We start from the raw sequence: 24,173 nt of genomic DNA, 5'->3' as shown, positions 1-24,173 counted from the left end.
CATATATTTATTTTGGAGTCGGGGTGTGTGTGTGGTTTGTATATGTGCATGCAAACACACACGTGTGTTAAAGAGGTAATGTCTGCTTTCAATTTCTGATGTTTTTGGACTATCCTTTGGTTCATTTCTTTATATATTCTTTATATATTCTATATATATATATATGTTGTCTTTTGTTTTTGTACTTTATTTACCCAGATTTTCTGTAGTTTCTTTCTCAATATTGGTCAGATCCATCTGTTCTTATTATTTCTTATTCCTAACAAAACTCCCAAATTCTGGTTCTTAGTTGTCTTTTCTAGAATACTACAGTAGGATCCTAAGTAATCCTTCTTGCTTTAGTCTGCCTTTTGCAAACTATATGTAGTAGTGGATTGGGCCAGATTAATCTGGCTTGAAAGGCTCTTGGTTATCTCATCTCTTTTGTCTCCTACATCTTCTATATGGATGGACCTGTTTTGGTCAACAAGTCACCTGATTGCCCCATGCTAACTTTTATTTCTAATGGTTGCATGCTTTCTTGAGTGAGCTGGCCAGGCACCTGCATATATTTTATATTTTATAGTCTTCATAAACTATCCACAGTGAGAGCCCACTTATTCTGATGTCTTCTGTGTCCTGCATTAATATGAATTATTCTCTTTGTTTCACATGTGCATTACAGCCAATTCAACACTTTATTTCCAGTATCACTGTAGACAACAGTCAGTATTATTTTCAATAAAGGATCTTAGAATTCTATTCAGTGTATGACCTAATTCTTCTACTTCTTAGTTATATGAATAATTTATTATTAAAATATTGAACATTCAAGAGACAATAAATGTTTTCATGAGAAAGAAAAAAGGAAGGAGAGAACAAAGTTGAAAAGCTAACATGAGATTGAAGAGAAAGAAAGTTAGAATTGTGTAGATTTAATGTCTAGAATAATTTTTCTGTTCTGTTTTCTGCAGAGATGATCAAAAAACATATTCCTAGGCCTACTTATACTCTGCCCTCACTTATATGTTTTAAAAGGCTCCTCAAGGAGATATAATATATAAGTAAACATAGTTGACTCTGGAATGTCACTAAATATTCCCTTAATAAATAATTTTAGCTTCTTAGTAAATAACCTGAATTAATAAAACATGAAAAAGGGATACCTGGGTGACTCAGTGATTGAGCATCTACCTTTGGCTCAGGGCATGATCCTGGGGTCTTGGGATCGAGTCCTGCATCAGGCTCCCCATGGGAAGCCAGCTTCTCCCTCTGCTTATGTCTCTGCCTTTCTCTGTATGTCTCTCATGAATAAATAAATAAAATATTTTAAAAGATATATTAAAAATAAATATCCCCTGCTATTCTAGAACCAGTAGTCTGAATTATTATAATTCAACATTTTTAATAGTATATATTTCATAATATAACAAAAACAGAAAAATTGGAATCAGACAGAAGTGAGATCAGATTCAGCCTCTGCACTTACTAGATTTATCATTATGGACACATTATTTCACATCTTTCAGACATCTCCCTCTTCTATAAATTGGTGATAATACCTAACTTCCAGAATCTTTGCTAAGATTAAATGACAAATTTTAATGAAGATCATAATAGACTGCCTATCTGATGTGCAGAAAAAGTCAATAAATATCAGTACCCGCCACCTTTGTCTTGATTTATCAATGTAAATTCAAAAATTCCTTATATTTAAAGGCAAACAACTTTTAACATATATCATGATCAAAATTTTCATTGCAGAATTTTAGTCATTTTAATATAATTTATTATTACACCTTTTTTTATTTTGTATTCCACCTACAATGTCTTCATCTTTTCTCTGCCTTTCTCTCCCAGTAAATATTAGATAAGTAATAACTATACACCAAACTATAGTAGATGAAAAAGAAATTGTATTAGTTATCTCTTGCTGTATAACAAATTCACACAAATTTAATAGCATTCAAGAACGAATATTTATTATATCAGTGTTTCTGAGACTCATAAATACAAGAGTAATTTACTGGGTGATTCTGGTTTTGGGTCTCTCATGAGGTTAGAGTCAAGATATTTTAGCTGGAGCTTGTCAGTTTAAGATTTGACAAGACTAAATGATGCACTATCAATTTGGCTCAATCATATAACCATTGACTAGAGGCATTAGTTTCTTACTGGTTTTTAGTAGGAGATCCCACTTCCTCAAAATGTGGACTTCATGTTACTAGAATGGCTTTACAACATAGTATGTAGTTTATCCAATCATGTTAGAACATTTGAGGCTCAAAATTCCAAAGGCAAAATCACCACTAGTTTGACTGTCCCTTTCATTCCAAGCTGGCATTGTTTCCACCAATATAATTATTTTAAAACTGCTTAGATCTTCTGTTGATTTTAATGTACCAAAGTCAAACTGACAAATCTCTTTAATATATACTTTTTTTACTTTATATTAAGCTAATGGCCATTATCCTTAAGCTTCTTAGCACCTCTATCATTTAAATTGAAGGATCTGTGAGACATATTCTTAAAATTTTTAGAGGACTTTCTCCTTCCTCCCTACTAAATGGTACTCTGAGGCATCACCTTAGAGTTTTATAAAGTCTTAGCAAAGATTTTACAGTCCCAACTTTGATTTAAACTGTATAGCATGTTTTATCAGCAGTGTTTGCTATCTGAAATGGTTGAAAATTTTTTCTTTTTCTTTTTTCATTTCTTTTCTTTTCTTTTTTAACAATTTTATCCATCCACTCATGAGAGATGGAGAGAGAGGCAGAGACATAGGCAGAGAGAGAAGTAGGCTCCCTGCAGAGAGCCTGGTGTGGTACTCGATCCCAGGACCCTGGGATCACAACCTGAACCAAAGGCAGACACTCAACCACTGACCCACCCAGGTGCTCAGTGGAGACTTTTCAAAGAAATAAAATCCTCATTCTTTCATATTAAACAACACTTAAGTCAGTTCATCTCTCTGTTCTCACATTTTACTATGAATATCAAGAAGAACATTTAGTTCAGAAAACAGTATAGCTTGGTCTCCCAGGTCCTTAGGTATATTCTCCATTTTCAATGTTTTTTTAGGCATCACTATTGCTTATCTTTTTACTACTATGCCAAAGACCCCTTTTCCTCCAGGTTCCACGAAGATATTGATAACTATTTTCAGCCCTTATGCACAGCTTCCTAAACTGTCACCATTCTTCTACATAGACTTTCTTCAAGGTTATAAAAACCTTTATTACTTTTTTTTCTATATCCTACAAGTTTTATCCATTGTCTGGTTCTAAAGAGATTTTACATCTATGTCATGGCAGCACGATGAACCACTTCTAGGTACTGGTACTTGTATTGATTATGATCTAGCCTTGGAAGTTATACTGTAATTTCTACAACATTCTATTTGTTAGAAGAGAGTCAAAAAGTACAATCCACACCCAAGGAAAGGGAATCTAAACTTACTTTTTGGAGGGAGGAGTGTCAAAGTATTTGATTTATGGCCATATTATAAGACATTGTAGAAACAAAAATAATAATAAGATATATTTTTACTTCAAGACTTTCATAACTGGTAATAGTAACAAATAAATAAATAAGCATAATACAGTATGATGTATACTTGAATAGACTTATGTGAAGTATTTTTTTAGATGTAGAGGAAGGAATAATTTATATTGTTCAAATACTTTTGTACACTTTAAGGGTGAATAGCATTAATAATTCAGAGAAACTGTAAAATCATATTCTAGGCAGAGAGGACACCATGAAAAAATTAAGAGGTGCATGAAAAGCATAGGCTGTTTTGGGAATAATGGTCCGCAAAAGTATGTCATAAGAATGTCAATAGAATGGAGTTGCAGGCTATGGTGTTAGTTGGTGTCTAACCATTAAGAGACCTATATACTGGGATCCCTGGGTGGTGCAGTGGTTTGGCGCCTGCTTTTGGCCCAGGGCGCCATCCTGGAGACCTGGGATCGAATCCCACATCGGGGTCCCAGTGCATGGAGCCTGCTTCTCCCTCTGCCTGTGTCTCTGCCTCTCTCTCTCTCTCTCTCTCTCTGACTATCATAAATAAATTAAAACAAAATTTAAAAAAAAGGAGATCTATATACTATGGAGTTTGAACACAAATTCCAAAGAAGATTGATTTTACAAGCATGGCATTTCTTTGAGGTTTCATATTTTATTATAAAATTCATACGGCCTTTAATGCTATTCTATAATAAATCAGCATTCTGTATTTAAAAAGTTTGCCTAACCTTTAAGTAAAATTTTCATTCAAGGAATAAGTACAATTATTTACACTCCGATTTCACATACAGTTCACACATTGTCAAGTAATCTTAGAGCAATCAAAAGTGAAGATGCAATCCGTGGCATAGTCAACAATGCTGAAACATAATGAGATATTTTTAAAGAGGGCAGCATAGTAAGATCTGCATTTGAGAAAGTTAATTGGGGACAATGAAGACTACAACCTGCATTTTGGGAAAGTAGGAAGGGCACATTATTATAACAGATGATTGATGTTTGAACAATAACAGTATAACTTAAAAGAAGGATCAGCTTTGAGAGAATTCGCAGGATAACAGATTTACTTCCTGGAATTAACTGAATTATTTGTACTTCATAAAGTGTTGTTTTCAAACAGCTGTCTCAGATAACTGTGCATAGAATGTATTTCTCTTGGGGAGCCATTCAATCACCATTGATGAGAGAATTGTGAAAATGATAAAATGAGAACACAATCTATTCCAGAGATTCTCCTTCATTTTTCAATAATGACTAGCTGTTTCCATAACAAGTCTGAAAGAAGGCTAATTAAATGAGTTTATCTGTATTTATTTAGCCAGGAAAAATAAACGGTGTAATTTGTAACTTTAAAATTGTTGTGTTTAAGAGGTCAAAAGCTAGTTCAGAGATCAGATGCTATGCCTATAGAATTCTAACCTACCAAACTTTTAATCCACAAGAAAATTATCACAGAAAAGAAATAAAAGATTTATGTTGCATAGACTGTATTCAAATAAAATTTCATACTTTTCAAAAATTTCAAAATATATATTAGTTACATAAAAAACTGACCTTTTTATATCCCTATACCTTCAATGTTAATAGTTTACTATCAGCCCTGAAAGTATTCAAGTAGAAAATAAAATCTGTCTCCTGATCCACCACACAAACCCAGTTTCTGATGTGGCAGAGAAAAAAATAGGTGACTGCTGCTTAAATCTTGTTTTTTAAGAGGGCAACATAAATCATGTATACTGAGTAGATACGGATGTATAAATGCCTTACTTATCTTCCATTAACAGTCAATTAGCCTGAGGAGAAAACTTTTAGTAGAAGGTGTGGGAGGAATTGTCAGAATGCTTACCGGAGGCGGATCAAAAAGTAATAATGATCTCCATGCCAAGATGCCTCCTACTCCCCAAATCCCCATGAAATCTCAACAATTCCTGAGTTAAGCAGATGTGATTCTATATGCTTAAAACAGAGAGAAGAGGAGGAAAGAAAAAAAACAGAACTAGCAATTTGGAAAGAATTCACTTAGGGAGGAAGAACTAACTTTAAACATTTTAGAATGGAAAATAGCTGAAACTAAGCCAGAGAAAGGTCTTTACAATAATGATTGTTTAAAATCAGAATTAGAAAAATAGTGCTGTATTTTTTTTTTAATTTTTATTTATTTATGATAGTCACACAGAGAGAGAGAGAGGCAGAGACATAGGCAGAGGGAGAAGCAGGCTCCATGCACCGGGAGCCTGATGTGGGATTCGATCCCGGGTCTCCAGGATCGCGCCCTGGGCCAAAGGCAGGCGCCAAACCGCTGCACCACCCAGGGATCCCAATAGTGCTGTATTTTAAAAGCCTTTCAGAAGGGTAGAGTCTAACCCATAAGAAAGACAATAGTAAATAGCTACATAGAAGGTTTTCCCCTAGAATTCTATTTCAACACAATTGAGACTTCAGTGAGCACAGAAAATGAGAATAGGAAAGAAAAGAGAAATAGGTGTTTTATTGAGGTTATAAATCCAACTCTTCACATAAGGTAGGGTTTCCCAAATAGATCAGGATATATCTGGAGTCATGGAATTCTTATACCTGATATTAACTTTTATAACCTGGTATTGTCTTCCTATCTTCACCCCCCCAGAATGTCACTTGTTAGAAGTTAGGAGAATATAGTACAGAGCAAGAGATAAGAACTGTTACTCTGGAAAGGCTAGAAAGTCGGTAATATGTTCTTTAAGTTAAGTTGCGATTTTAACTGAACAACTTATATATTTTTTTTAGATGTTTATTTTGAAATAATTATAGGCTCACAGAAAGTCAAGGAGGAAGGTAAAGAGAGGTCCAGTTCACCAGGTATCCAGCCTTCCCTAATTTTGACCTCTTGGATAGCAAAGCACAATATCAAAATCAGGCAGTTATCATTGGTACAATTAATTTATCAGTTATTCATGCACTAATTTACGTGTGGATGTGTGTGTGAATTTCTATGCAATTTCATGATATGTGTATTTTCACGTAATCACTGCCACAATCCAGACCAGGCGCTACTATAAATTATTATTACTAAGGATTTTATTTATTTGTTCATGAGAGACACAGAGACGCAGAGACATAGGCAGAGGGAGAAGCAGGCTCCATGCAGGGAGCCCGATGTGGAACTCGATCCTAGGACTCCAGGATCATGCCCTGAGCTGAAGGCAGACTTAACCGCTGAACTACCTAAGCATCTCGGCACTACCATAAATTAGAGCTCCCTTGTATCACTTTTTATAGCCAAACCCACCCCCATTACTTCATCCATAAGCCCTGCCTACTATTAATCTTTCCTCCATCTCTATTATTTTATTACTTTAAGAATATTATACAAATGGAATCATATGCAGGCTAGATTTTTAAAATCAATAATCTCTATATATTATATGTATAATATATATGAACATACGTATAAAGACTGGATTTGAGGTCACATTTTTTCCGCTTATAATTTCTTTGTGGTTCATCAAAGTTGTTGTGCGTATCAATAGCTTGTTCCTTTTAACTGCTCAGCAGTATACTATGGTATGGGTATATCAAAGATTGTTTAACCACTCACCCAGTAAAGGACATTTGAATAATTCCCAATTCAGTCCTTTAAAAATGAAGGTGCTATGAACATTTGTGTACAAGTTTCTGTGACTATAAGTTTTCATTTCTCTGGGAAAAATGCCCAAGAATGCAACTGTTGAGTCCTATGTAGTAACTATCTTTAGTTTTAAAAGAAACTACCAAATGATTTTCCAAAGTAGCTACGTGTATCATTTTACATTCCCATCAACAATGTATGAATGGTCCAGTTTATTCACATCCTTACTTGCATTTGGTGTTATCAGTATTATTTTTTAATTTTAGTGTTTGTATTAAAACTGTGGTTTTAACCGCATTTTCCTAGTAACTAACGATGTTGAAAAACATTTCCATGTAATTATTTGATGTCTGTAGATCTTCAGTGAAATAGTTATGTCTTTGCCTATTTTTTTAGTTGGGTTATTTGCTTTTTAAATATTGACTTTTGAGAGTTCTTTATAAATTCTAGAAAAGAAGTCCTCTGTTGGATATGCAATTTGCAAATAGTTTATCCCAATTTCTGTTTTTTCTTTTCTTCCTCTTAATAAGATCATTAATACAGTAAATATCCTATATTTGAGGAGGCCAGATTTATTAATATTTCTTTATTGGTGTTTATGGTGTCAAGTTAGACAATCTTCACTTAGTCCTGGGTCTTGAAGATTTTCTATTTTTTCCCCTAAAATCTTATACTTTTATATTTTAAATTAAATGTTATCTATTTTGAGTTATTGTTTTATTAAGGTGTGAGATTAGAGGTTTTCTCTCCTCTCTCTTTTTTAATACGTTTACATATGAAATTGTTCCAACACAGTTTTTCCTCCACTGAATTGCTTTTGTAACTTTGTTAAATATCAATTGAATATACTTATATGGAACTATTTCTGGTTACTTTACTCTGTTCGATTGATCTGTGTAACTTTCTCTATAATGGTATTATAATGTCTATTTCACTATGCCATAATACTATCACTACTCTAACTGATGAAGTTTTAGAATACAGGTGAGGTCTGGAGCTGAAGACCAAGAAAGAATTCTTGAGACATCTTTGGTGCAAAATGGTGGTTTTATTAAAGCATGGGAACAGGATGGGAAAGCAGGAAGAGTGGCTGCCCCGGGCCTGTGAAGGGTGACTGATTATATACTTGCAGAGTTGGGGGAGGTAAGCAAAAAGGGAGATTTCAAAAGGATTTTCATATGCTAAGGAAGACCTAGGAGATACTGGAGGCCTTGCCACTGTCAAGTTAAAGATAGCTTTTCCTTCTAGCAAGGCATTAACATTAAGACAATTGGAAGCTTCCTGAAGATTGTCACACATATCCCACCCTGGGTGGTGGTTGTTTGCAGGATATCAGCTCTGCTTTGACCTCAGCTGGCCCTGCTCCCTCATCATAACCATAGAGTAAGTCTTATTAACGCTAGAAAGGCTTATTTCTTCCACTTCATTTTTCTTTTTCCAAATTGCTTTGAGTTTTCCAGGAGCTTTTCTTTTACGTATACATTTTAAAGTATGTTTATCTATGTTGCCAAAGATCTCTCTGAGAATTTAATAGGGATCGCATTAAATTTATATTTCCTATGGCTGCCCCCATAGGAAATTGGGCCCAGCTGGGCCACTGTGGCATGAACACTACTTAAGTTAAAAGCAATCAAATCCCAGCAGATTCAGGAGAAGCTCTTTATCTTTCCCTCAACTGCCTGCTTGTACCAGGAAGAGAGTTTTTGACAGAGATTTGTCTGTACCTAAAAAACTTACCTGCATAACACAGCAATCTTTGTTTTCCAAATATCTTCCACCTTTCTGCTAATGGTCTTTCTTTCTTTGTATCCTAGACCCTACTCCTCTCCTTAGCTCTTATAATCTTCATGTTGCTTCACTGTCTTTGAAACTCCATGTTGCGCAGATTCCTGGTAAATACACTATTCAATTTTATTTTCTCCTGTTAACCTATCTCATGTCAATTTGATTCTTAGTCCAGCTAAAAGGGCCTTTAAAGGCACAGTAGATTCTTTCTCCCCAACAAGTATGTTGAGTCCTCCAATCCATGGGCATGATATATCTTTCCATTTACTCAAGTCTTCTTTTATTTCTTTCATCAAAGAAATGATGTAAATTGCATCATACAGATGCAATATTTTTGTAAACTGCAGCATATAGATCTTGTACATGTTTTGTTGGATTTATACCTAAGAATTTCATATTCTTTGGAGCAACTGTAAATACTAGTACAGTTTTGATATAGATTTATGTGCTCCTTACTAATATGCAGAAATAAAATTTGGGGGGGGTTGGCTCAGTCAGTTAAGTGTGACTCTTGATCTCAGCTCAGATCTTGATCTCAGGGTTGTGAGTTAAAAATTTTTTTAAAAATACAATTTGTGTGTGTGTGTATTGATAGTATATTCAGCAATCTTGTTGAATCTACTTATTCTAGGTTTGTTAGGAGAATCAAGATTTTCTATCTAGATAATCATATCATGTGCAGATAGGGATAGTTGTATTTCTTCCTTTCCAATCTGTGTGATTTTATTACCTTTCCCTCCCCTTTCTGCCTTATTATATAGTCTAGAATTTGCAATACCATGTTGAATAAGAGCAGTGAGACTGAAATCTTCACAGTCTTAAAAGGATAGTAAGTCCTTCACCATTAAGTATGATAGTTGTAGAATTTTGTTTGTAGATATATTTATCAAGTTGAGGAAGTTTTCCTCCCTTTCTAGTTTGATCATTTTTAACATTAATGGTATTAGCTTTTGTCAAATACTTTCTCTGCATCAATTGATATGATCATGAGATTTTCTTCCTTATCCTACTGATATGGTAGATTACACTGACCTCTGTTGTGCCCAAGATTGAGAATCCGAGAAACCACCAAGGAGCCGACCCCGATGCAAACACACGAGGGTTTATTTGCAAGCTCGAGCTTGGGTCCAAGTATACCTGACACAGCGGAGCAGGGACTTGGACCCCGAGGTGGGTTTCAGCTTAGTTTTAAGGGCTGGTCTAGGGGACCTCCAGAAGGGGTGGAGGAATTTCTCAAATTCTGTTTACATTCTGATATGGGGCTTTCAAGGGCATTGAGCTCTGTTCTTATTCTAATATGGGGCTTTCTAGGACCTTAAGCTGTAAGCTGTTTTCTTCCTGTAACTGAAGTAAGATAAAGTTCTGCTCTTATTCACAGGGGCCTGGGATGGCTGTACTTGTGCTAACGCTGAACTTAAAGTGGAATGGCCTTAATTTTCTCAGTCTCCACAATCTCCATATGCTGAAACAGTCTTACATACCTAGATTACATTTTAGTTGGTTGTTATGGGCTTTTTTCATATTGTTGAATTTGATTTGTTAATATTTACAAATGATTTTTTACCTAGGTTTATGAGAGATATTAGTCGGTAATTTTCTTTCTTTCTTTTTTTATTTTTATTTTTTTGGTACTATTTTAACTGGTTTGGAAATTAGGGTAAATGCTGGCCTCAGAAACTGAGTTGAGAAGTGTTTAACTTTTAACAGACTAATTAACCCGCCATCTTTCAAATGGGATGAATGATGTTTCCTTATCTGTAATGCAGGGATAACAAACTTCTTAATTAAAAAAAAAAATCTATAAACAAATATTTTCAAGAGTGTTAAACTAGAACCTGGAATACAGACGGAGTTCAATGAATGGAAGCCAGAGCTATTTACATTAAGAAATACAGAAGGAAAGAGATGAAACTCAGCAGTGTGTCTCCCTTCTGTACTCTGCTGTGGAGCTGTCACCAGCTAAACTCCAAGACCTGACATTTACTACCCACCTGCTTGTACTCACCCACCTTTGTCCCACATTTTTTCCTTATGCTCTTCTTTTCAGCTTATCTTTTAATTCAGGCAAATACAAAGTGAAACCATCCTTCCAGCCATAGCAAAACCTCCTACTGGCCCAGAACACCCAGACCAGTTTGAGCTTAACCCCTGACTCCCACCTGCACAGATGGACCATGGAGTGACCTCTAGAATGACTGACAATTACCTTTACTACATTATAATACTAAAATCTACCCAATGTAGAGCACAAGCCACATTTACATAATGTACAATGTGTGTATAGGCATGTTTCCTTAAGACAGATGTGTGACCTTATGCCCACCCACCTCTACATATAATGACAAGTTTTCCTTATCTAAATATTCATCATAACTCTAAATAAAAAGAATACATTCACTCTTGTTTGGGGAGTCACAGCTTTTTTTTTGTTTTTGTTTTAAGATGCAACATTTTTTTTAAGATTTATTTATTTATTTATTCAAAGAGAGCGAAAGAGAGGCAGAGACATAGGCAGAGAGAGAAGCAGGCTCCATGCAGGGAGCCCGACGTGGGATTCGATCCTGAGTCTCCAGGATCACATCCCGGGCTGCAGGCGGCACTAAACCGGTGCGCCCCTGGGGCTGCCCGAATCACAGCTTTCAAAGGCATTCCCTGTGATCTCATTTGCTGCAAATATAATTTTCTTTGTGCAACAACTCAACATGGTGCAGTTTCTGACTCAACGAGGAGTAAACTCATGTTGGTTCCATTACAGAGCTTGCTCCAACCCTCATACTACATCACTTGTAGGTTTATCCATAGTAACCATCATCTTGCATTATATTGCATCATATTCCCTACCTCTCCATGAATACCACAATTAGGGGAAAGAAAAAAAGAAAAGGAAAGAAAAGAAAAAGAAAGAAAGAAAGAAAGAAAGAAGAAAGAAAGAAAGAAAGAAAGAAAGAAAGAAAGAAAGAAAGAAAGAAAGAAAGAAAGAAAGAAGAAAGAAAGAAAGAAAGAAAGAAAGAAAGGAAGGAAGGAAGGAAGGAAGAAAAAGAAAAGAAATTTGTCATTTCTGCAAAATTATAAATCTATTTAATGTAGAAATACCAAGATATACTGACCATTCTAAGAAAATTCTAATGAGAACAACTCAAACAATAATGTTAGGATAATATCAAAAGAAGAAAGAAATTAAGATCCTAGACACTTGTTACCAAAAATGTGATTTGTGCTGATCAACATCACCATCACCTGAGAGCTAATTAGGAATGAAAATCTCAGGCCTCAGGCCCAGATTTACTGATTCAGAATCTACATTATAATAGAATCTCAGGTTGATTGCTATGCATATTAACAATTGAGAAAACAACAACAAAAACCACTTTAGTAGACAATGAAAGACAAATGAAAACAAAACAAAAACAAAGCAATTTAATTTTCTTCTCCTTGTGTTATGGCAACAAGGGTTCTACTGGTTTAGCTTGGAAAGAAAAGGAGAGGCTAAGCTGCTGAACTTACTACTAAGCATTTAGAGCTTTTTTTTTCTTTTTATTTGTAAAGTTTGTGACTGTCAAAAAAGTACTATTTATGCCTTGAAACTTAAGTACAGTGATAAATTCCCGGTTTCAGACTTTATTTATTTTTTTAAGATTTTTTACTTATTCATGAGAGACACAGAAAGAGAGAGGCAGAGACACAGGCAGAGGGAGAAGCAGGCTCCATGCAGGGAGCCCGACGTGGGACTTGATTCCAGGTCTCTAGGATCAGGCCCTGAGCTGAAGGTGGCACTAAACCGCTGAGCTACCCAGGCTGCTCCCGGTTTCAGACTTTAAAGACTTACTGAGTTACTTGGCAAATACTTGCAATTGTTATCTCCAAAGAAATGAACAAAAGGAAGGAAGTTAAGATTCTGTACTTTTGGGTAATGTATGCTACTGAATGGCACTGGCAGTTAGTTTTAAAAATGTACTCCATTTAGGCTTCCTATTCTTCTCATGAATGAGGCATAACAAGGAGAGCTAAAGACAGTTGTAGGGGAGGAAAAATAATGTTCTTTCTATTCTTCTAGGTTTGTGGATGAGACCACCCTATAATAAAATACAAATTAACAGGAGAAAACAAAACAAAACAGAAGTTTACATGAGGGAGACCCAAGAAAACTGAGTAACTTCCAAAATGACCCTAGCCATTACCTTAAATACCATCTCCCTCTAAAGACATATAATGATTTTTGAGGTAGGGGAGTCAGTTATGGAAGTTTGTCAGGCAAAGTACAGTAAACAAGGGTATGGTTGTTCTACAGATTTTAGTCCATGCCTTCTTTGTTGATAAGAATTTCTAAAAAAAAAAAAAAAAAAAAAAAAAAAAGAATTTCTAGAGATTAGTTATCTTCCTCTCTCTGGAACAGATAGGAAGGAAGACCCCTTACAAATGGAGATTTCTCTTATAAATATAAATGTCTGTTACAAAAGGTTGACTTGGTTTTAGAACTTCTCTCTTGCCTGCTATTAAAAAAAAAAAAAAAATACCAGCTCAAAATAATCCTTATGCTAAAGAGACACATTTGGCATGGCAAATTCTGTTCTCCTTTACAGCTTAGGGGCTAGAAAACTGCAAAGAGAAGTATAGGGTAAGATTTTAACATATTGAATCAAAGCGTCAGAAATATTGATCTAAGAATCTTTCCTTTGAAAGATCTAGGATTGAATTAATTAAATTACTATCGGCATGTTTTGTAAAGGAGTTAAAATTAAAATGTATGAACTTAAAAATAATATAAACTGTTGTAAAGTAAATTGATTCTCCCATTGGATTTTCTGTTTCAAATATAAACTTGTCTAATTAAAGCAGAATTCTTATACTCAGATATTCCATGCTTTCTTTCTCAATGTTGCTCTTTTTCACCTTAATCTTATAGTGGTCACTCGGGAAACAAGAATTAGAGTAGTAAGGTTTTTCTAACCTTGTAGACCAGAATTTCCATGGAATCAATTGGTTAAATTTTTAAAAGAGTAAACAGCTAACAGACTTCTCTCTCCTGTGCTGTTTGAGTGTGTTAAAAAGAAAACCACAGGCCTAAAACAGTGTCACTAGTGCTAGACCCATGTTACCAAAGGGGCTTAAAACCCAACCTACCTGTAGCTTCACTCTTCCCCAGAAATGTAATCTAAGAAGATTCTCTTGTCCCCCAAAGGGACTTGCCCAAAATGATCACTTTTGTTTGTTTGGTGGTTTATGACTTTCTTGTCCCACCTTTTAAAGCTTTTCCCTTGTTATAGCCCTCTGGAGCTCTTTTCTAGTTGCTACAGGGGATGATGCCTGAATCATGAATCCTCTCATAAAGCCAATTAGATCCTTAAAATTTACTCAACTGAATTCCTGTCATTTACCAGGGGAAAGGTGTTGAGTTAGTGTCAATCATTTAACAGTAACCTTGAAATAGGACTTTTCCCCTGAAAACTCAACTATTTTGTTTTTCAAATTCCTTTTTCTGTTCAGCAAGTCTAAAAGTGTCTAGTTTTGATTCTACACTCTCTGCAAATGACCCTGAAAACATTTGTGTGTCAGTATCACTTAGCATTTCCAAACACAGCCTCAATAACATGCTGGGTGTTGATGGGTTTTTAATACTAATGATATCATCTTTTCCATCCTGCAGGGAATCAAAATCATACATCCAACTCCCTTCCTATGGCAAATTTCTCCCTTAACTAAAACAAGCAACTTATTCCTGTCCCAATAGACTCTCATTTACAGATGCCATATTTTCATAAGGCAGTATTAAAATTGAAAACCCTGCACCTTCAGCTTAGCCTAATTTATGTGTCTGTCTTTAAATGCACATGTTGCAGTAATAACAAAATGTGACACTAACACTTCAGTGTTGTATAAAAGTATGCTAATTGTAATACTCCTGTGTAAGCAGGAAGAGTTAGGGGTCCTCAGAAAGAAAAGTCATTTTATGTGCCTCGCTATAATATTAGTTTCTACCCTAGGAAAAGCATAAGCTTCATTACCATAATATAGGATGCAAGTATAGGCATGTTTTCAAAGTATGCCTGTGCAACCTTATGCCCACCTTTACATGTGATGACAAAGCTTCCCTTTCTGAATATTCATCCTAACTCTAAATAAAAGAAACCCACTCATTCCCAGTTGAGGAGTCATGGCTTTGAAAGTTATTCCTGTCATCTTGTTTGCTGCAAATAAAGTGTCTTTTGTGTGACAAGTCTACCTGGTACAGTCTCTACCTGTAACTCATCAAGCAGCAAACTCACATTAGTTCAGTTACTTATGTGCTGCTTGCTTTATTTCTCCCAACAGCTCTATTGCTTTTGTAATTGAAACCCAAAGTTACTTAAATTCATATATCCACCATTATTCTGTCTCCACAGTTTTCTGCTAGACATGAACCAATATTTTTGAAGCATGGAAAGCACCAATGCCATATATTCTAAGTACCTGCCTGCTAAGAATAATGTAACTATCAAGTCTTGGGAGGGATAGTAGACACAATCTTTTGAGAAATTCAAGCAACATCTTCCATATCAGATCAACACTTACTCAGATAAGAATCTGGCATGTTTGATCAAAAAGAGGTAGGGCCTTAATCTCACCAGGCATCCTACTCTTTAATGAAGTCTCAATGAAAAGAAAGTTTTCTTAATATCTAATATATCTTGTGGTTTTGGCCACTGGTTCTTATCTCTTAGAACTAAACAGAAAAGTATAAGTGCTTTTCTGAACTACAGACTTTGAAATATTTTAAATGTTTATCTTTCTTCCCTCTCCAGGCTTAAGAGCTCTTGTTTATTATTGGACAGATCCTCAGTGGACTAAGTTCCTGGCACACAGTAGGCAGTTTACAAATATTTATTGGATGGATGACAGCTTTCTCAGATCACAGAGAGTGGAAATAAAACCCGTTTCCTATGGCCAATATGTTTCCTTTTGTAAATATGAATTTGGGTCACCTGAGAAATCTTAGAATTTTTCTTGCTCAGCCTTACCCCAGTCATTCCAAATTTATTCAGATAAAGATTCAGTATTTCAGATCATTAGCATGATTTCTGAGCTGTGTCATTATCAAATTCAATAAACATGGTTTTTACGTTTCATTAAAATCATGATAACAATTTTGAAGAGGCCAATTGTAGAATATTATGAGACAATAAACATCTATCCCTTACTAGTACTTGGCAAAGAGGTCAGAATCCATGTGACCCTGTCTATTCATCAGTGTTGAATTGTTCCACTATACATGAGAATATATTAAAATTTTTCTCAAATTCTGAATACACTGTAAATAAATAAGTAAAATCAGTTCAGCAAGCCTTGCTATATTATTGAATTTGTGCTGGTTCTAGTAACTCTAATATTCCTTTATGACTACTCCAATATCCTGTGTTTAACAGTCCATTTTCTTACATTCTTTTTTCTGGAGATGCTCATTATACTTAGTTTATAATTCCAGAATCCACTGTTTTGAAAACTGCAATCTTAGTCCTTCTTTATTTTTTTATCCTATTCCCATTTTCCATGACTTGGTTAAAATTTCCTAGACTATTCTATATTTCCTAGACTATTCTATTAATTTACAGTCATGCTGTTTATGATGTTTATATTGAAATGTTCATGATGAAATTAAACTTCATGGGTAGACTTTTCACATACCCCTGTCTCATGTATTGTTCTCATTAAAGCAAGATATACTATATTAATTTTTTTAAATTTATTTATTTATGGTAGTCACATAGAGAGAGAGAGAGAGGCAGAGACACAGGCAGAGGGAGAAGCAGGCTCCATGCACCGGGAGCCCGACGTGGGATTCGATCCCGGGTCTCCAGGATCGCGCCCTGGGCCAAAGGCAGGTGCTAAACCTCTGCACCACCCAGGGATCCCCTACTATATTAATTTTAAGACCATCTTTGATGCAGCAAAATAAGAGTTCTATTTAATTTTGTTTTCTGCAAACACTGCCTCGGTTGTAGGTCTCTCATTCTCTCTTTTTTTAAAGGCTTATTTATTTATTTATTTATTTATTTATTTATTTATTTGAGAGAGAATGGGCATGCACACCAGCAGGGAAAGGGGCAGAGGGAGAGGGATAAGCAGACTCCCCATAGAGCAGAGAGTCTGATGCAGGGCTCGATATCAGGACCCTGAGATCATGACCTGAGCTAAAATCAAGAGTTGGACACGTAACTCTATATGTCTCTCTTTTTTATGATCAAAACAAAATTTAAAAATCTCTGTTTCTGGTACCCTCGATTCACTTCTAAGTCTAATTTCATTGTCAATATCCTTAGAGATTTGTCAGTGTTCTTAATTTGCTTATATATTTCTTGCTCATTCTTTTAAAATGTGAGCTGATAAAACAGCAATCTACATGGGTAATGGTAATGTTTTTAGCTGCCTATTTTTCCTTTTTGTATTTCTGATATTTTAATATTTTCTTTTTTTTAAAGATCTTATTTATTTATTCATGAGAGGCACAGAGAGAGAGAGAAAAGCAGAGACACAGGCAGAGAGAGAAGCAGGCTCCATGCAGGGAGCCCGACGTGGGATCCCGGCATCCTGGGATCAGGCCCTGAGCCAAAGGCAGGTGCTCAACCACCCAGACACCCAAGCATCCCATTTTTTCTTTTTATAAAAAAAATAAAACAAAACAAACATTTGCCAATCTTTAGTCTGTTTCTTATTTCAATCCATGGTGTGATGTCTACTATTTTCATAAAGTTTTTAACATATTTCCCTAAGCTTATATATTCAATTGAATATGCTAATTTGTATTCATATTTTTAAATCATTATCACTTTGTGCCAATAATGTAGTTTCATGACCTAATCACCCTTTACTAATTGTTCATCACTATGACAGACAGATATTTAAACTGAATTTTCAGCCAGGCAAATAAAAAAAGGATCAATTCTTCTTGTTTTAAGTGAATAAAAATTTCCAGTTAAAATGTGGATAAGATTTTCTCATTTCACATGTATGTTATCCTTTTTTGCTAAACTTTTGCTAAACTGTGCTTTCCCATCTCTCTAATAGTCATCACTACAATCACTAATGTACTTACCTTAATTAGGTGGTTCTAGTGCACTGTAACATATAAATTGCTTAAAAACAACATGGAAAGTTTGTTTCTTGGTCATTGATATGTGCTCAGGTAGGCTTGGTAATGGGAAGAGTCTTCTGTTCTATATACTCATTCAAGGATCCAGGTTGGCCAGGATCTCTACTACCTGGAATATCACAATTCACTGGGTGTCAACCAGAAAATCAGGTGCATATTTTCATCATTCTGTCTCAAAAATGTTACATATCACTTCTGCCCACTATCCATTACCCAGAACCAGGTACGTGGTTTTCCTGAATTGCAAGAATTGGTACATAAATGGAGCATTTGGTGAGAACAACTGTCCCCGTGTGGTTTGTAGATTACTTTGCATCTGTATACTTTCTTATATCCAACTCCTTTGATTAGAATTGTTTCTTTAAAATAATGGCCATATTCCAGTTATGAATCCTATTCCATTGAATTTCTGGTATAATCATGAGGACATATCTACCTACCTTAACTAAAATATCAGGTCCTCACTTTATTTGTAGTTTTAGTTGAACAGTTATTGAAGTTCCACATATCAATAGCTTAATTTCTTTATATGTACTTCCTATGCATTCTCTCTACAATGATTATTAATATGGCATACCTCCTTCTCTTATAAAATCTAGTTTGTGTGTGTTTTGTTTTGTTGTTTGTTTTTTTGGAGAATTCCCTCTGATATTTCACTTTAAATTATTTTGATCAAATAGGAATGTTTTGCTATCTACATTATTCTGAGTACTGTAAGATCCAATGTCTTCAACAATTAGAATTTTAAAATCCTATTTTTAACTTCATAACCACAGCCATCTGTTCACTGCTCATAAATACATGTTCTTTCAAATTTTAACCTTCAATTGCAAGTGGCAAATAGTCCACATATGTTCCCAAATGCTTCTATTTACTATTACATTTACTAATTTGCTCATCAATATCACTAGAAAGACAGTCAAGTCTTTATTCATTCATTTTTTATATATTAGTTAATTGAGCAAATGTATATTGAATATTAACACCGTCAGATTTTGTAATAGTATAATCATTCCAATGTATTTCAAAAAAGCTGAAGGTGAGTAGAAATGAAGGTGGGGATAGTTTATTAAATATACATGTCTACACATATCTATTTTGTTATCTAATGAAATAAATGAATTTTTAAAGACATTAACCCACAAAAATGAAAAGAAAGAAAAAAAAAGACAATAGTATCACAATTGTGGAATTAGGAAAGCATACAAATGAGTGGAAATGCCTGATGCTGGTAAGAAACCTGAATCATAAATCTTTAATAGGACAATTCAGAACAAACTTCTCCCCCCCCCTCCCCCCCCCAAGAATCCTGAAAGTCACTAGGCAATCTGGGTTTGGGGTGAAATACAAGAAAGCTACACTAAGAAGGACTAGCTGAAAACCTATTCAAGAAATACTCCATCCAATCCCTTCCTCTGCTATGTTCAACAAGACGATTTCTCCTTCTTTATTTTGTAAAACAACTGGATTTTTGTGAATGAAAAAGTGAAAAAGAATTAGTAAATTAGTAATAATAGAGTCTCATTATAGGCAAAGTAGGCACCATCCTTCAGACTGAAGAAAAATACATGCATGCATATAAATGGTGCTAATGAACCCTTTCTTCATTGGGGTCCCTGAATTACCAAAGCATGAGCCAGGTCTTTGCTGTCTAAGAAAAAAAAAAATTTGCAGACTCTTTTATCGGGAATCTTAGTAGCTTCTGAGAAGACACACACACACAAACACACACATTCACACATAGTGAGATAAGATGGACAGAGAGGGAGAGAAAGAGAAAAGGGGAAAGAAAAAGAAAGTAAGAGGAAAGAAGGGAGAGAAAGGAAAAGAAAATAAAGCCCATGATAGCACACTGTCAACTAAAATATCCAGTTAGATGTCTCCATATAAAATAAAGCTCCTTTTTGAACTTTCCATACACATGCTCAGTGCTTTCACAAGCTTTACAGTGCTACAGTTTTAAATCTGAGCAAACAACAAAGGATAATTGAAAAGACTGCAAAGATGCTAATATGAAAGCTGTGGACTAAAACAAAGTAAAAAAATTTTTTGAGAAAAATCATTGCCTAGGAAAGAAAACATAAAAATAAAATCTACCAGAAAGATAAGATAAGATACAGGAGTTCTGAAATGAGGAAGGGGTTCCTTGGCAAAGAAACAGTCAGTGAATTTAAAAGGAACTTCGGGAAATTCACATTTCGGTGTGGGGCTGGCTGAGAGACAGGGACACCCAAAATGGCGGACATCTCAAATTGGGTCAAAATGGCTGATCTTTCTGCCAAAGCAGCCATGACCACCACATCATCTCCAGTAAATCAAAGCCTAGAGAGGAAACGGAAACTTTCCATCCAGGACTTTCCAGCCAGGGACCACCCCCCATCTTCTGTACTATCCCCACCCCCAGCCAATCACCTAGGGTCACGGTGTAGGCAAGGGACCCACCTGGATCCAGACCCGGAACCAATAAGGCTTAAAAACCCCCACACCCCCCGACCCCGGTGCGACTTCCCTCACTCGGCCACCTCTCTGAGTCACGGAACCTTGCCCGGGAGTGCTCCCCATTAAAGCACTCTCGAACCTACTGCCGCCGGGCTCTGCTGTTTTCTTGTTATTTCTCCACTGTTCATTTTGGAAAAAACCTAACATTAGGTAGCAGTGCTAAAAGATTATTAATAAGTATTGGAAGAAAATACTGAAGATACCTCCTAGATGTTATGATACACAAAGAAATGTATTGTAGGAGAGAAAAGAGCAAAAAATTAGAGCGACTTTTCAAAGGGCCTAAATAACATCCACATAACTGGGCTTTTGGAGAAGAGAAAGAGAAGATGTGAAGGAATAAGTGATTAACATTCCTAATGATAATTATTCCAAACTCTAGGACATAAGGTCTAGACTGAAGGTGCCCACAAAGTGTTCTGTTCAAGGAAGACAGAGCCACACAAGAGAACATCATTCTGGAATTTCTGAAAACTGATATTTTTTTTAAAAAAAATTTTTATTTATTAATGAGAGACACAGAGAGAGAGGCAGAGACTTAGGCAGAGGGAGAAGCAGGCTCCATGCAGGGAGCCCAATGTGGGACTCAATCCCGGGGCCCTGGGATCAAGGCCTGAGCGGAAGGCAGGTGCTCAACCACTGAGGCCTCCCTGAAAACAGGATTTTAAAGAGAAGCTTCTGAAAGATTCTACAGGAGAAAACAAGTCTTATGTGAAAGATGAGAAATCAACATAGCATTACTCTTCACCACACTGGTGAGGATGATTTCTGAAAGAAAGTATTATCTACCTAAAATTCTGTAATGACCAAACTTATCAATTCTGTGTGTATGGAAAATAAAGATACTGTAATATGTATCAAGTTCCAAAAATTCACCTATAAATACACTTTCTCAGAAAGAGTCTAAAAACTACATGGAAACAAATGAGTCAAATGCAGATATTATACTTTAATATATTTATTTAGGAAAAAAATCCAAATATGTAAAATATATTGCTATTCTCTTTATTTTTTTTTAAAGATTTTATCTATTTATTCATGAGAGACACACACACAGAGAGAGAGAGACAGAGACACAGGCAGAGGGAGAAGCAGGCTCCATGCAGCAAGCCTGATGTGGGACTTGATCCCAGGTCTTCAGGATCACGCCTTGGGCTGAAGGTGGTGCTAAACCACTGAGCCACCCAGGCTGCCCGCCATTCTCTTTAATCAAAATTTATATCTAGCTTTTGGGTTTTGTTTTTTATTTCAAGGATACTTGAGAGAGAAGACAGTATTTTTTTTTTAATGTCTTTTTTTTTTAAATTTTTATTTATTTATGATAGTCACAGAGAGAGAGGCAGAGACACAGGCAGAGGGAGAAGCAGGCTCCATGCACCGGGAGCCCGACGTGGGACTCGATCCCGAGTCTCCAGGATCGCGCCCTGGACCAAAGGCAGGCGCCAAACCACTGCGCCACCCAGGGATCCCCGAGAGAAGACAGTATTAATAGTACCTTTGCTTCTTCGTGTTTTGCCTTCCCTGTTTATCTCATCTGTGACTTTTTTTTTTTCACTTCAGTAATTATGTTTAAATAAAACTATTTAAAGAAATTAATGTTCCCAGGTTGCTGTGGCTAGGACAAGGTTAAATAACAGTGGTGAGAGTGGACTGTCACTCTGTCTTATTCCTGACCATAGAGGAAGAAGTCTCAGTTTTTCCCATTGAAGATAGTAGCTGTGGGTTTTTCATATATGGCCTTTATTATGCTAAGATATGTTCCCTCTAAACCTACTTTATTAAGGGTTTTTACCATGAATGGATGTTGTACTTTGTTAATTTTTTTTTTATTTTGAAGTGATCATAAGGTTCTTATCCTTTCTTTTATTAATGTGGTATATCACATTGATTGATTTGCAAATTACTGAAGCACTCTTGTAACCCAGGAATAAATCCCAGTTGGTCATGGTGAATGATTTTTTAAATGTATTGTTGGATTTGGTTTTTGCAAGTGTTTTATTGAGAATTTTTGAATTCATGTTCATCAGGAATTTTGGCCTGCAGTTCTTTTTTTATTTGTTTGTTTGTTTTTTAGTGGAGTCATTATCTGGTTTTGGTATTAGATAACAAAATGAAATAAAAGACAATAAAAGGCATCCAAATTAGCAAGGAAGAAGGAAAACTCTCACTATTTGCGGATGACTTGATACTCCATATAGAAAACCTGAAAGACCACTGAAAAACAGAACTGATAAATGTTTTCAGTAAAGTTGCAGGATACAAAATCCATGTACAGAAATCCGTTTAATTTCTATACATCAATAAAGAAGCACCAGAAAGAAAAATTAAGGAATCAACCACGTTTATAATTGTACCAAAAATAATAAGACACTTAGGAGTAAACCTAATCAAAGAAGTAAAATCAAAGAAGTCCTCTGAAAACTATAAAACACTGATGAAAGAAACTGAAGATGACACTAAGATATGGAAAAACATTTCATGTTCGTGGATTGGGAGAACAAATATTGTTAAAATGTCTGTACTATCGAAAGCAATCTACACATTTATTGCAGTCCCTATCAAAATATAAAATACCAACAGTATTTTTCACAAAGCTAGGACAAACAATCCTACAATTTGTATGGAACCACAAAAGACCCCAAATAGCCAAAACAACCTCAAAGAAGAAAAGAAAGCTTGGAGTCCTCTCATTTCCAGACTTCAAGTCATATTACAAAGCTGTAGCAATCAAAATAGTATGGTACTGGCACAAAAACAGATATATAGATCAACTGAATAGATAAAAGCCAGAAATGAGCCCACAATTATATGGTCATTTAATCTATGACAAAACAGAAAAGAATATCTAATGGGAAAAAGATAGCCTCTTCAACAAATGGTGTATGGAAAACTGGACAGCAACATGCAAAAGAATGAAACTGGACCACTTTCTTGCACCATACACAAAGATAAATTCAAAATGGACTGAAGATCTAAATGTTAGGCTTGAAACCATAAAAAGAAAATAGGCAGCAACCACTTTGACATTGGCCATAGCAACTTCTCTCTAGATACGCCAAATAAACTACTGGAAGTACATCACAAGGCAAAGGAAACAAACAAACACCCCCCCCCCCCTTTTTTTTTTACAACGTAGTATTCAACTTTAAAAAGAAAACTGATATATATTACATGGAAGAAGCTTGAGCACATGATGCTGAATGAAATAAGCCAGTCAGAAAAAGACAAATACTGTAGGGTTCTACTTATATGAGTAATCAAAATTTTAGAAAGTATAATGATGGTTGCCAGGGTCTGGGGGAGGGGAGAATGGGGAGTTACTGTTGAATGGGATTAGCATTTCAGTTCTACAGGATGAAGGGTATGGGGATGGATGATGGCAAGCTGCACAATGTAACTAATGCCACTGAAGTCTATACTTAACAACAACACTAAAAGGTAACCTGTGGAATAGGAGAAGATATTTGCAAATGACATATCTCATAAAGGGTTAGGATCCAAAATATATAAAGAACTGATACAAACTCAACAACCCCAAAAATGAGTAACTCAATTAAAAATGGGAAGAAGACATGAATAGACATTTTTCCAAAGAAGACATCCAGATGGCTAACAAACACATGAAATGATGCTCAAATTCACTCATCATCA

At 35.5% G+C, this 24,173-nt stretch overlaps 1 long non-coding RNA gene across 1 annotated transcript in view; it reads right to left on the bottom strand.

Annotated features, from left to right (window-relative positions):
- Window positions 1-24,173, bottom strand: part of LOC140639353 (uncharacterized) — a 43,041-nt gene that overhangs the window by 10,060 nt on the left and 8,808 nt on the right. The gene's annotated exons all lie outside the window — the stretch shown is intronic.

This window comes from Canis lupus, chromosome 9, assembly GCF_048164855.1.
Source record: "Canis lupus baileyi chromosome 9, mCanLup2.hap1, whole genome shotgun sequence".
NCBI lineage: Eukaryota > Metazoa > Chordata > Mammalia > Carnivora > Canidae > Canis > Canis lupus.
This window is presented reverse-complemented; position numbering and strand designations above follow the sequence as displayed.